Below are 12680 nucleotides of genomic sequence, written 5' to 3'. Positions count from 1 at the left end.
GCTACTTGCACGAGGCCTCGTAATTCCGTTGCCAAGAGCCATCAGCCGCCACGAGCGATGCCAGACATAACTCACAACAACCGATGGTGATCGGCACGTACTGAGTTTAGTCCCATGCGCACGGCACCTTGCGGCTCTACTTGCACAAGGACTCGCCGTTCCGTTGCGAAGATCTATCAGCCGTTACACCGATGTCGCCTCCCGATGTTGCCCCCAACATTCGATGGCAGTCGGTATATATTGTGCTTAGACCCATGCGCACGGCACCTTGCGGCGCAACTTGCACGACGCTTTGCCGTTCCGTTGCCAAAAGCCATCAGCCGCCACGAGCGATGTTGCCTCCCGATGTTGCCCATAACAACCGATGGCATTCGGAACGTACTGAGTTTAGCCCCATGCGAATGGCACCTTGCGGCGTAACTTGCACGAGGCCTCGCCATTTCGGTGCCAAAAGCTATCAGCCGCCACGAGCGACACAGACACAACTCACAACAACCTATGGTAATCGGCACGTACTGAGTTTTGCCCCATGCGCACGGCACCTTGCGGCACTACTTGCACAATGCTTCACCGTTCCGTTGCCAAAAGCCATCAACCGCCACAAGCGATGTCGCCTCCCGATGTTGCCCACAATAACCGATGGCATTCGGAACGTACTGAGTTTAGCCTCATGCGCACGGCACCTTGCGGCGCTATTTGCATGAGGCATCGCCGTTCCGTTGCCAAACGCCATCAGCCGCCACGAGCGATGTTGCCCACGATGTTGCCCATAACAACCTATGGCAATAGGAATGTACTGAGTTTAACCCCATGCGTACGACACCTTGTGGCGCTATTTGCATGAGGCCTCGCCGTTCCGTTGCCAAACGCCATCAGCCGCCACGAGCGATGTCGCCACCCGATGTTGCCACAAAAACCAATGGCATTCGGAACGTACTGAGTTTAGCCCCAAGCGCACGGCACCTTGCGGCGCTACTTGCACGACGCTTCGCCGTTCCTTTGCCAAAAGCCATCAGTCGCCACGAGCGATGTTGCCTCCCGATGTTTCCCATAATAACCGATGGCATTGGAACGTATTGAGTTTAGCCCCATGCACACAGCATCTTGCAGCGCTACTTGCACGAGGCCTCGTAGTTCCGTTGCCAAGAGCCATCAGCCACCACGAGCGACGCCAGACACAACTCACAACAACCGATGGTGATCGGCACGTACTGAGTTTAGTCCCATGCGCACGGCACCTTGCGGCTCTACTTGCACAAGGACTCGCCGTTCCGTTGCGAAGATCTATCAGCCGTCACACCGATGTCGCCTCCCGATGTTGCCCCCAACATCCGATGGCAGTCGGCATGTATTATGCTTAGACCCATGCGCACGGCACCTTGCGGTGCTACTTGCACGACGCTTTGCCGTTCCGTTGCCAAAAGCCATCAGCCGCCACGGGCGATGTTGCCTCCCGATGTTGCCCATAACAACCAATGGCATTCGGAACGTACTGAGTTTAGCCCCATGCGTATGGCACCTTGCGGCGCTACTTGCACGAGACCTCGCCATTTCGGTGCCAAAAGCTATCAGCCGCCACGAGCGACACCAGACACAACTCACAACAACCTATGGTAATCGGCACGTACTGAGTTTTGCCCCATGCGCACGGCACCTTGCGGCGCTACTTGCACAATGCTTCACCGTTCCGTTGCCAAAAGCCATCAACCGCCACAAGCGATGTCGCCTCCCGATGTTGCCCACAACAACCGATGGCATTCGGAACGTACTGAGTTTAGCCTCATGCGCACGGCACCTTGCGGCGCTATTTGCATGAGGCCTCGCCGTTCCGTTGCCAAATGCCATCAGCCGCCACGAGCAATGTCGCCACCCGCTGTTGCCACAACAACCTATGGCATTCGGAACGTACTGAGTTTAGCCCCATGCGCATGGCACCTTGCGGTGCTACTTGCACGACGCCTCGCTGTTCCGTTGCCAAAAGCCATCAGCCGCCACGAGCGATGTTGCCTCCCGATGTTGCCCACACCAACCGATGGCAATCGGCACGTACTAAGCTTAGCCCCATACGCACAACACCTTGCGGTGCTACTTGCACGACGCTTTGTCATTCGATGTCGCCTCCTGATGTTGGCCACAACAACCGATGGCAATCGGCACGTACTGAGCTTAGCCCCATACGCACGGCACCTTGCGGCGCTACTTGCACGACGCTTCGCCATTCCGTTGCCAAAAGCCATCAGCCGCCACGAGCGATGTCGCCTCCCGATGTTGCCCACAACAACCGATGGCATTCGGAACGTACTGAGTTTAGCCCTATGCGCATGGCACCTTGCGGCGCTACTTGCACGAGGCCTCGCCGTTCCGTTGCAAAAAGCAATCAGCTGCCACGAGCGATGTTGCCTCCCGATGTTGCCCACACCAACCGATGGCAATCGGCACATACTGAGCTTAGCCCCATACGCACGACACCTTGTGGCGCTACTTGCACGACGCTTCGCCGTTCTGTTGCCAAAATCCATCAGCCGCCACGAGCGACACCAGACACAACTCACAACAACATATGGCAAACGGCACATACTGAGTTTAGCCCCATGCGCACGGCACCTTGCGGCGCTACTTGCACGATGCTTCGCCGTTCCATTGCCAAAAGCCATCAGCCGCCACGAGCGATGTTGCCTCCCGATGTTGCCCACACCAACCGATGGCAATCGGCATGTACTGAGCTTAGCCCCATACGCACGACACCTTGCGGCATTACTTGCACGATGCTTCGCCGTTCCGTTGCCAAAATCCATCAGCCGCCACGAGCGACGCCAGACACAACTCACAACATATGGCAAACGGCATGTACTGCATTTAGCCCCATACGCACGGCACCTTGCGGCGCTACTTGCACGATGCTTCGCCGTTCCATTGCCAAAAGCCATAAGCCGCCACAAGCGATGTCGCCTTCCGATGTTGCCCCCAATATCCGATAGCAGTCGGCACGTACTTTGCTTAGCCCCAAGCGTAGGGCACCTTGCGGCGCTACTTGCACGATGCCTCGCCGTTCCTTTGCCAAAAGCCATCAATCGCCACTAGCGATGTTGCCTCCCGATGTTGCCCATAACAACCGATGGCATTCGGAACGTACTGCGTTTAGCCCCATGCGCATTGCACCTTGCGGTGCTACTTGCACGAGGCCTCGCCATTCCGTTGCCAAAAGCCATCAGCTGCCACGAGCGGCACCAGACACAACTCACAACAACATATGGCAAACGGCACGTACTGAGTTTATGTCACGCCCCAAACCTGAAGGGACGTGGCCGGCACCCGGTACCATACTCGGCCCGAGCGTACCACTCTGTAACTGTGAACTCTAGAGGAATAACCCTCAACCTACGCCGATGAGACCATATGCTGAATCATCTAAAAATATCGTCTGTCTCATCTAAGGGGTAAACATACCCAAAAACTCATATATATATATATATATATATATATATATAAATGTACAGACTGAGGAGGCCGCCGTGAACATCTACTGTTATACAAACTATACAGGACTTGTCTACAAGCCTCTAGAGATAGTTGAACTGTATCATGGTCGGGACAGGGCCTCGACCTACCCATCAAACCTGTATATATATAACAGACTCCAAGGTCTAGACCTGGTAACTCCGGGGAAGTGGAGCTTACCAACCAAGCTGATATTTGGCTCTGTCTACTGGGAAGGTCTATCCAGCTGTCTATCAGGACCTGCAGGCATGAAATGCAGCGTCCCCAACAAAGGGACGTCAGTACAAATAATGTACTGAGTATGTAAGGCAACAAAATAACTGAAAGCTGAAACTGAATTGATGATATAATAACGAAATGTAACTGGGAGTCAAAAATGGTCTGGAGATATATGCTTACCTGCTGATACTGACTCAACTCTCTCCATATAGTATGTAAAAAAGTTGTCCGGCCCTATAAGGCTCGGTATATATAACTGCTCTGCCATAGTAGGCTCGCTTATAGGCGCTCGGCCATACTAGGCTATGTATCTCGACCATGCTGGGCTCGCTCATAGGCGCTCGGCCACAGTAGGCTCGGTATATAACTTTCCATCTGATCAGAGGTTGCCCAATAGGGGCCTGCCCATCGATTATAGCTCGATGGTAATGAAAATACTGTAATACTGTATATATAGGCTTGCTGCTCTCTTGACTGGAAGAAGACAATACTAAAATTGAATATAGAGTCTTGATAAGGAATAATATTGTAACTTATGAGACTAGAATAGTGTGAATAAATTCATGAATATGAACTTCTCTTTTTGTCTCATTACTAACACATGTAGCTACGAGATCATGCCAAAATGAAGGAAGGCTTAGCCTTAACATACCTTATCACAATCTTTTCAATCACCAAGTTGAACTCACCTCTTCGCACCTTAATCTACAAGAATGATAATAATACTATCGTTAAGTTACGAAAGGTACAACTATCGCACAACGAACGACAAACCTATTTTGTATTAAAACGGGCAGCATCTCCCCTATAATATGCCCTTCCTCCAACTTCAAGATAACACCAACAATACAATCACGGGACGGTGATCGGAAGCCGTGAGTTCGAGTTATTCACTTGTAGCGGACTGTTTTGTGGACTGTTTTGTGTTGCTGTTGGGCTGCGTGTTTTATTACTATTTTGTGGAGTTTTGGAGGAGGAAGGGGGTTTATAAACACCATATAAATGTAGGGTGGTTGGCTGGTCGTTCGTCATAACATTTTCGGGTCGTTTGACACTACTACGGTGGTCGTTTTGTGTACGAAGAGATTGGGGTGTGTTGGGCTGTTTTGTAGTATTTGATGGTGTATATAGGGCTGGAAAATGATGTATATATGTTGTTATTGTTCTGTCCTTGTATTGTTGGTGTTATCTTGAAGTTGGAGGAAGGGCATATTATAGGGGAGATGCTGCCCGTTTTAATACAAAATAGGTTTGTCGTTCGTTGTGCGATAGTTGTACCTTTCGTAACTTAACGATAGTATTATTATCATTCTTGTAGATTAAGGTGCGAAGAGGTGAGTTCAACTTGGTGATTGAAAAGATTGTGATAAGGTATGTTAAGGCTAAGCCTTCCTTCATTTTGGCATGATCTCGTAGCTACATGTGTTAGTAATGAGACAAAAAGAGAAGTTCATATTCATGAATTTATTCACACTATTCTAGTCTCATAAGTTACAATATTATTCCTTATCGAGACTCTATATTCAATTTTAGTATTGTCTTCTTTCAGTCAAGAGAGCAGCAAGCCTATATATACAGTATTACAGTATTTTCATTACCATCGAGCTATAATCGATGGGCAGGCCCCTATTGGGCAACCTCTGATCAGATGGAAAGTTATATACCGAGCCTACTGTGGCCGAGCGCCTATGAGCGAGCCCAGCATGGTCGAGATACATAGCCTAGTATGGCCGAGCGCCTATAAGCGAGCCTACTATGGCAGAGCAGTTATATATACCGAGCCTTATAAGGCCGTACAATTATTTTACTTACTATATTGAAGGAGTTGAGTCAGTATCAGCAGGTAAGTATATCTCCAGATCATCTTTGACTCCCAGTTAATTTCAGTTATCATATTATCAGTTCAGTTTCAGATTTCAGTTATTTTATTGCCTTACATACTCGGTACATTATTTCGTACTGACGTCCCTTTTTTGGGGGCGCTGCATTTCATGCGTGCAGGTTCAGACAGACAGACGGGTAGACCTCCTCAGTAGGTGTTTTCCGAGTTCCGCCTGATCGGTAAGCTCCACGTCTTTCGGAGTTGCCAGGACTAGAGTTTTGTGTACATCTTATGTATATCTGTATATATGTTATGGGTAGGTCGGGGCCCTGTTCCGATCACAGTACATCTATCAGTAGAGGCTTGTAGGCATATCCTGTTGGTTAGTGCAGTATGTTGGGTTTGTATAAATTGGTGGTTTGTCAGCTGTAGTAGCTATGACGGCCTTGTCGGCCTAGCTTTATATTGATATTTAGTTAGTGCTAGTTTCCATTCAGTTTTATATTTTGCTTCGCAAATTGTCTTGCAAGGTGGCCCCATGGCCAAAGTATGACATTATGTGTTCAGAGTCCCTTAGTCGCAATTTGGTACGCCAGGTTAGGTGAGGCACGGGGTGCTTGTCTCGCTCCTAGGTTCGGGGCGTGACAAACTTGGTATCAGAGCAGTTCTGTCCTAGGGAGTCTACAAGCCGTGTCTAGTAGGGTCTTGTTTATAGATGTGTTGTGCACCACATTATATAAGCAAGGAACTACAGGGCATTTAGGAGTTGGTTACACTTCTTTGAAATCTAAATCGTGCTATAGAACTGAGTTATAGGAAATTTGAATTAAACTTATGTGTTGGTGTTTGCATGCACAGATGACGGTGACTAGGAAGACTACGGCTAGCCAGAGGAGAGATACAGTAGTAGGTGAGGGGACCAACAGGGTACCCCCAGTAGATGGGGCCCAGTCTGAGGCTCAAGGGGAGACCCCTACTCAGCCATTACCGGCTCCTCCACCAACTACGGAGATTCCTAGGGAAACCGCACATCCAGTTCCCCCTCCACTTCCATCAGATCAGGACTTAAGGAGTGCGGTGCATTTGTTGACACAGTTGGTAGCTACCCAGCAACATGCTAGGGCATCAGCTAGTGCAGGAACTTCTGAGGGGTCTGGGAGTTCAAGGGTCCGAGAGTTTATTGCTTTGAGTCCCCCAGAGTTCACGGGGACAGATCAGAGGGAGGACCCGCAGGATTTCATAGATCAGCTTCACAGGATCTTTCGTGTTATGCATGCCACGGAGAAAGAGGCAGTTGAGCTAGCAGCTTTTCGACTCCGAGATATAGCCATCCTTTGGTATGAGGGATGGGAGAGGTCCAGGGGACGTGATACACCTCCAGCTATTTGGGAGAATTTTTCAGATGCTTTCCTTGACCAGTACTTACCGCGGGAGATCCGACAGGCTCGAGTCGATCAGTTTCTAGCCCTCAAGCAGGGTAATATGAGTGTTCGAGAGTATAGTCTCCGTTTTGACTCATTGGCCAGATATGCACCATCCATAGTTTCTACTATGCGGGACAGGATTCACAGGTTTATAGCAGGGTTAGCCCCAGAGTTAACCGAGGCATGTGCCACCGCTGCATTGCAGGATAGTATGGATATCTCTCGGATTCAGGCATTCGCCCAGAATATAGAAATGGGTAGGCGTCGGCAGCAGGGTACAGAGAGGGCTGAGCAAGGGCAACGTAAGAGGATGAGATTTCCCAGGTCTCAGGAGCAATCTCAGGGTAGTTATAGGACCCAGTACTTCGGACGGCCACCTAGGCCTCCGCCACCTCAGTTACAGGGTTACGGGTATGACCGCTATACTCAGTCAGGACCAGGTGAGAGCTCACGGGCGTCGGGTTTGCAGCGACAACGAGGTTCTGCGCAGACATGGTCATTTCCTCCGCGGTGTGACATCTGTGGTAGAGGACACTTGGGTCAATGCCGAGCAGGTTCTGATGCTTGTTATACATGTGGGCGTCCGGGGCATATGATGCGAGATTGCCCAAATAGAGATTCTGGGGGAATGGCACAACCAGCGAGTTCAGCAACAGGATCGTCTATGTCCGTGCATCCTTCAAGGCGTGAGTCTCAGTCTTCGGCTGGTAGAGGTCGAGGCAGAGGTAGAGGTTCCAGTTCAAGTGGTAATCAGAACCGTATCTATGCTTTAGCGGGTCGACAGGACCAGGAGTCTTCACCAGACGTTGTGACAGGTATATTAACCATTTGCTCTCACGATGCTTATGCTTTGATAGACCCAGGATCTACTTTATCGTATATTACCCCATTTGTCGCGAGGAAGTTTGGTATAGTGCCTGAAATACTAAGTGATCCTTTTGCGGTATCTACACCGGTCGGAGAATCGATTATTGCTAGACGGGTTTACCGAGGTTGTACGGTGACAATTTGTAGTCGTCAGACCTCAGCTGACCTAGTTGAGCTAGAGATGATGGACTTTGATGCTATCATGGGCATGGACTGGTTGGCAGCTTGCTATGCCACAGTTGATTGCCGAGCAAAGGTAGCCAAATTTCATTTTCCGGGTGAGCCAGTCCTTGAATGGGTAGGTAATACACCAACACCCAGAGGTAGGTTTATTTCCTATCTGAAGGCGAGGAAAATGATCGCAAAAGGGTGCATTTATCATATTGTGCGAGTTAGAGATGCAGATGCTGAGATACCTACACTTCAGTCTATTCCCATAGTCAAAGAGTATGCAGATGTGTTTCCAGATGAGCTTCCAGGTATTCCTCCAGAGCGAGAGATTGATTTTAGCATCGATTTGCTTCCAGGAACTCAACCAATATCCGTCCCTCCGTATAGAATGGCACCTGCCGAATTGAAGGAGTTGAAGGAGCAGTTAAAAGATTTGCTGGAGAAAGGTTACATTAGGCCCAGTACCTCACCTTGGGGTGCACCGGTACTATTTGTGCGGAAGAAAGACGGCTCGCTGAGGATGTGTATCGATTATAGGCAGTTGAACAAGGTAACTATTAAGAATAAGTATCCACTTCCAAGGATCGATGACTTGTTTGATCAGTTGCAGGGAGCTAGATGCTTTTCCAAGATTGATTTGAGGTCGGGGTACCACCAGGTCAGAGTTCGGGAAAAAGATATTCCGAAGACAGCCTTCAGGACCCGATATGGCCACTTCGAGTTCCTTGTCATGTCCTTCGGGTTGACTAATGCACCCGCTGTATTTATGGACTTGATGAATAGCCTATTCCGGCCATTTTTAGATCTGTTCGTGATAGTATTTATTGATGATATTCTGGTTTATTCCCGTTCAGAGGATGAGCATGCGGACCACCTGCGAGCGGTACTCCAAACCCTCCGTGATCGTAAGTTGTATGCTAAGTTTTCTAAATGTGAGTTCTGGTTGAAGTCTGTAGCATTCTTGGGGCATATTGTATCAGATGAAGGGATAAAGGTGGACACTCAGAAGATTGAGGCCGTGAAATCTTGGCCTAGACCTACCACTCCGACAGAGGTTCGTAGCTTTCTAGGCTTAGCAGGATACTATCGGAGGTTCGTAGAGGGTTTTTCTTCCCTTTCGGCACCATTGACGAAGTTGACACAGAAAGAAACTAAGTTTCAATGGACAGAGGCTTGTGAGCGGAGTTTCCAAGAGCTTAAGAACAAGTTGACCTCAGCTCCAGTTCTAACACTTCCAGAGGGTCTAGAGGGTTATGCCGTGTATTGTGATGCATCAGGTGTCGGGTTAGGATGTGTCCTGATGCAACATGGGAAGGTAATTGCATATGCTTCAAGGCAGTTGAGGAAGCACGAGAGGAATTATCCGACCCACGACCTCGAGTTAGCTGCGGTTGTCCATGCACTTAAGATATGGCGGCATTATTTATATGGTGTTCATGTTGATATATTTACTGATCATAAAAGCCTACAATATATTTTCAAGCAGAAAGAGTTGAATTTGCGACAGAGGCGATGGCTTGAGTTATTGAAAGATTACGATGTTAACATTCTCTACCATCCAGGGAAAGCTAATGTTGTAGCAGATGCCTTAAGTCGCCGATCTATGGGTAGCTTAGCACATGTAGAGCCCGAGAAAAGACAATTAGCTAGAGATATTCATCAATTGGCTTCGTTGGGGGTTCGGTTAGTAGATTCTGAGGATGGTGGAGTTGTAATCCAAAACACTGCAAAATCATCCCTCATAGCTGAAGTCAAGGAAAGGCAGTACGAGGACCCAGAGTTGGTCGAGTTGAGAGAGCGAGTTCCGCAGCAGAAGAAGCCATTGTTAGAGCTCAAGGGAGATGGGGTTCTCAGATACAAGGGTCGTTTGTGTGTTCCAGATGTAGCAGGGCTACGAGACAGGATTATGTCAGAGGCACATTATTCATGGTATTCCATCCACCCTGGATCGACGAAGATGTATCATGACATTAAGGATATGTACTGGTGGAATGATATGAAGAAGAACATTGCTGAGTTTGTCGCCCAATGTACTAGTTGCCAGCAAGTGAAGGTAGAACACCAGAAGCCCGGAGGGCTAATGCAGACTATAGAGATCCCGACATGGAAATGGGAGGCGATAAACATGGACTTTATCATGGGTTTACCTCGTTCTAATCGTAAGTTCGATTCCATATGGGTGATAGTCGATAGGCTCACGAAATCAGCTCACTTCCTACCGGTCAGATCTACATATACAGCAGAAGATTATGCAAAGTTATATATTAAGGAGATAGTGCGGCTACACGGAGTACCAGTTTCTATTATATCTGACCGTGGGGCTCAGTTTACAGCACATTTTTGGAGGTCATTTCAGAGAGGTCTAGGGACTCAGGTGAATCTCAGCACAGCTTTTCATCCACAGACTGATGGACAAGCCGAGCGCACAATTCAGACGCTCGAGGATATGTTACGAGTATGTGTGTTGGATTTTAAAAGAAGTTGGGATGAACATCTACCTCTTATCGAGTTTGCATATAATAACAGTTACCACTCCAGTATCCAGATGGCTCCGTACGAGGCTTTGTATGGGCGTAAGTGCAGATCTCCTATAGGGTGGTTTGATGTTGGAGAATCTGGGTTACATGGGCCAGACCTGGTTTAGCAGGCCATAGAGAAAGTAAAGGTTATCCGGGAGCGACTGTTGACAGCTCAGAGTCGTCAGAAGTCATATTTTGACGTGCGGCGACGAGACTTAGAGTTCAGGATTAATGACTGGGTATTCTTAAAGGTATCACCTATGAAGGGCGTGATGAGGTTTGGCAAGAAAGGAAAGCTTAGCCCACGGTATATTGGGCCTTATAGGATCATTCGGAGAGTGGGCCAACTAGCTTATGAGTTAGAGTTGCCCTCAGAATTGGAGTCTGTCCATCCGGTTTTTCACGTATCTATGCTACGGAAGTGCATTGGCGATCCTACCCGAGTGGTGCCCACGGATGATGTACAGATTACAGAGGACTTGTCATACGAGGAAATTCCAGTTGCCATCCTAGACCGACAAATCCGCAATCTACGAAATAAGGAGGTAGCTTCCGTAAAGGTTTTATGGAGGAGCAAGAATGTAGAAGAGATGACGTGGGAATCGGAGGAAGAAATGAAGTCTAAATACCCCCACCTATTTCAAAATGAAGATATGGTTCGAGATGGGACGCTACAACATAGCTCTATGTAGGCTAGCAGGTCATCAGGTAAGCTTTTATTTTTCACTTTCAATATTTATGATTTACGGTCGGTGAGGCAAATTGCTGCTATTTATAAAGATTGGCCATGTGTGGCATGCATAGTATGTTTCTGGCTACGTGCAGGTTGGTTTTAACCTAGTGTACGAAGGATACTCTGGAAAAAGTTTCCAAAGTCTCCAAGAGTAAACATTCGAGGACGAATGTTCCCAAGGGGGAGTGATGTTACACCCTATATTTTCGTATGTAAAAATGCGTCGTAAGCAAACTAATGTAGGACAAAAAAATGAGATAATATTTAAAAGTATATAAAGTAAGTTAATCATGTTACCTCTGAGGTTACAAATATTGAAGATCATGAACAACAAGTACAAAGAGGGTTGGACAGTTCAGAAGCTAAAGCAATTAAATAAAACAATGTTTCATCGAAAGTCGACAAGTTGGGAATGTTATAACATGTACCTTTGGGGTGAGACTAGGGTGATTAACATGATAAAGAGATTATGTTATGATTTATATTAGTCGTATTACATCCGTGTGTTATGTTTTTAAGTCAAGCGAGTTGTGGAACAAAAGTCGATGAAAGTCATCACAAGTTACATTCATAAGTTTTACTGAAACTTTGGGTCAAATGTAACTGCAATTTTCTCCCAATATACTTAGATTTATGGGGTGTTCCACACATCAAATTAAAGATCTATGAGTCTATTTTCCAACGCATTAAACCATTTGTCAATACGACATCGGAGTAGAGAGATATGTGCATTTTTGCGATACTGCGCAAGCTGCTAGGTGACAAGTAGGTGTGTCACCTACTTGCTTAAATGAAAGCCCAAAAATGGGCCATTTCGGGTCGTCCAAAGAGGCCTTTTAAGGGCCTATTTTCTTCATATATTAGACTTAAAATAGAGCATAATAACCAGACATAAGCTCTGCAAAGAATCCTCCCAAAAATTTCCCACAAACCCTAATTGATTTTCTCTCCCTTTCAAGTTCCAATTGGAGGTAAAACTTAGAGTTTGAAGAACCAAGATAGGAGCTGAGTTATCCAACAAATAAGGTGAGTTTACTGCTCTCTTTCATCCATTTTTTCTTCTGTAAATTCATGGTAAGTCGTTCTATACTTGTAAGAACTCACGGGATGGTGATCGGAAGCCGTGAGTTCGAGTTATTCACTTGTAGCGGACTGTTTTGTGGACTGTTTTGTGTTGCTGTTGGGCTGCGTGTTTTATTACTATTTTGTGGAGTTTTGGAGGAGGAAGGGGGTTTATAAACACCATATAAATGTAGGGTGGTTGGCTGGTCGTTCGTCATAACATTTTCGGGTCGTTTGACACTACTACGGTGGTCGTTTTGTGTACGAAGAGATTGGGGTGTGTTGGGCTGTTTTGTAGTATTTGATGGTGTATATAGGGCTGGAAAATGATGTATATATGTTGTTATTGTTCTGTCCTTGTATTG

The sequence above is a fragment of the Nicotiana tomentosiformis genome, chromosome 8 (assembly GCF_000390325.3).
Source record: "Nicotiana tomentosiformis chromosome 8, ASM39032v3, whole genome shotgun sequence".
NCBI classification, from domain to species: domain Eukaryota; kingdom Viridiplantae; phylum Streptophyta; class Magnoliopsida; order Solanales; family Solanaceae; genus Nicotiana; species Nicotiana tomentosiformis.
This window is presented reverse-complemented; position numbering follows the sequence as displayed.